Source organism: Postia placenta, assembly GCF_002117355.1.
Source record: "Postia placenta MAD-698-R-SB12 unplaced genomic scaffold POSPLAscaffold_5, whole genome shotgun sequence".
In the NCBI taxonomy this organism is placed as follows: domain Eukaryota; kingdom Fungi; phylum Basidiomycota; class Agaricomycetes; order Polyporales; family Adustoporiaceae; genus Rhodonia; species Rhodonia placenta.
Window position 1 is genome coordinate 2,052,068 of NW_020169836.1, and position 2,691 is coordinate 2,054,758.

Consider the following 2,691-nt stretch of genomic DNA (forward strand, 5'->3'; position numbering starts at 1 on the left):
CCATGTTGGTAACAACAACCTTGACTTTAGCTGGGTCACCCCGCTTGATAATGCCTTCAAGTGCTCGGATTCCTTTGGCTAACAGATTCCCTACTGGGGTAATTCTCCCGTAGGTGCCAACTGGTAGTTGTATCCAGATTCCTGTTGGAATCTGCAGTGTTGCGTTATTGGCGACTTCCTGGTTTTGACTTGCATACAGTTCAAAGCCTGCTGCTGTATCGGTCTTTCTCTTGGGTTCCTAGCCTCCTCGTAACTCAACTCGAAGTGTTGCATCCCTTTTCAGGAGAGCAAACACCTTGTCATCATTATCATTAAGTGCCCTGATCGCATGCGGGTGCGCATTGTGATATTCCTTGATGAGTTCCTTCGAGCCTTTGAGGTTCGCTACTGGTTCCCATGTATCCTCGTCAGGAGTGGTATTCTTCCATCGTACGAGGTACTGAAGCTTGCGGTAGTGCCGGCGAGAGGATAAGATCTTCTCCACTTCCCATTCTTCATGACCATCAACAATAACCGGCTTTGCAGCTGGTCCTTTCTGGCCTGGGATTTCCGCCTCGTGGTAGGGTATAAGCTTACTGGCATGGAAGACCAGATGTAATTTGGTCAACCTCGGTGGCCATTTCAGTCTGAAGGTGACTGGAGAGAGTTTTTCAACAATCTCAAAAGGCCCCGAATACCGTGCGTTGAGCTTGCGACCAGTGGTTTGATAGTCTCTGAGGTCGAGTAAGACCTTGTCGCCCACCTTGAAGGGGACTTTCTGGACTCCTTGGTCATAATACCACTTCATGCGCTCGGCTGCCAGTTTGAGAGCGGCTTTCGCCTGCTTCTGTGCTTGTTGTCGGTTCCAAACAATGTCATTGAGGTCGCTTCTTTGCACCTCCTTCATAAGTGTTGGACCTGCCCATGAATGTCTGCCATATTCCAAGAAGAATGGTGTCTTCTTGGTGCCCTCATGCGCTGCATTGTTGTAGGCAAACTCAGCAGAGCTAAGTAGCCTTGACCAGTTGTCGAGTTGATAGTCGATGTAGCAGCGAAGATATTGCTCCAGAACTTGGTTGACTCTTTCAGTCTGACCATCAGTCTGTGGGTGGTATGTGGTAGACATGGTGGACTCTATCCCTAATAGCTTACACCATTCCTGGAACAGTGTAGCCGCAAACTGAACACCTCGGTCGGATATAATCTGGGATGGTAAACCGTGAAGCGGATACACCCGATTATATAGCAATTCTGCTAGATCTTTTGCCGAGAACTCGTTTGTTATTGGGTAGAAGTGAGCCCGCTTTGTCAATCGATCCACAACTACACAAATGGTATTATAACCATTTGATTCTGGGAGCTGAGTGATGAGGTCAACTGTCATAACTTCCCATGGCCCTTTCAGGACACAGTTGGGTTGTAATGGTCCATAGGGCTGCTGCGGACAGTTCTTCATCCGTTGACAAATGTCGCAGCCGGTCACATACTTCTTGACAAATACCAACATGCTAGGCCACCAATAGTTGCATGAGACAAGTTTGTATGTCTTCCACCTTCCCAGATGTCCGGCAGAGGGGAGATCATGGTGCATTTGAACTATTCGCCTGTGCAAGTGGTCCTGCTCGCTGTTGGGGATATATACTTTGCCGCGATAAAGCAACAATCCATTCTCATAGTTCCAGTCCACAAGGGACTTGCCGAATTCTCTAGGACCTGACTTCAACAATTGCTGATAGTTCTTGGTCACATTGTCATGTAGGAGTGCTTCCTTTACTTCCCTCAGGAGCTGATCACCATTAACGGGTGACTCATGGGAGGCCTCGACTGCATTGATTGCAAAAAACTCTGGTTCAACAAAGTTTGATCCCAATTATCAAGGTTCACCCCCTTCTCATGGTCTGGCCTCCTGGATAGAGGGTTGGCAGTAAGCATTGTTTTTCCTGGCTTATGGTGCAAAATGAAATTGAATCGCATAAGGTACAGAGCCCATCTCGCTTGTCTCCTAGTTAACTTTTGGGTGGTTTTGAAGTAAGTCAGATTTAGATGATCCGACCAGATCTCGAACTTGTCCGGATGTCCCTTCAAATAATGCCTATACTCTTTGAGTGCTTGAATGATAGCAAGCATCTCTTTGTCATATATCTCGTAGTTCTGCTGATGAACATCAAGTGACTTTGAGTAAAAGGCAACTGGGTGTCACAACTGATACAACGGTCTATACTCCTATATCGATGCCTGACTCGTAGACGATGAGCGAGGACTTATGGACAGTACGTCGTCCTGAAGATCGAGCGAGGAAGTCGAGAATGACCACTACCCCAAGCGAAGAGGAGCAGAGACTTGAATGAATAACCAGGTCGAACTTAGGGTTCGACCGACTAATGGTACAACTACTTATACAAGTACCAACTGCGCACGGACCATCGTGTCTATGTGGTCGTGTTAGTGAAGAAAGAAACATAGTGGTACGATACCATGCACGAAGTGCGCACGGACCCCATTATGTAAGCTACATAATGTTCAACCTGCGGGTGAGCGCTAAGACAGGCGCCAGTATGGGCGCTAGTAGTACATGGAATAGAACGGAAAGACAAATGTTTCATTACCCCCCTACCAGAGTCGAAGTCCCATTCGACTACTTACTGCTCACCATCTCCATACAACTCCCAATCTACGCCGTCGTCCTCCTCTTCGTCGAACCACTCCTTGCGC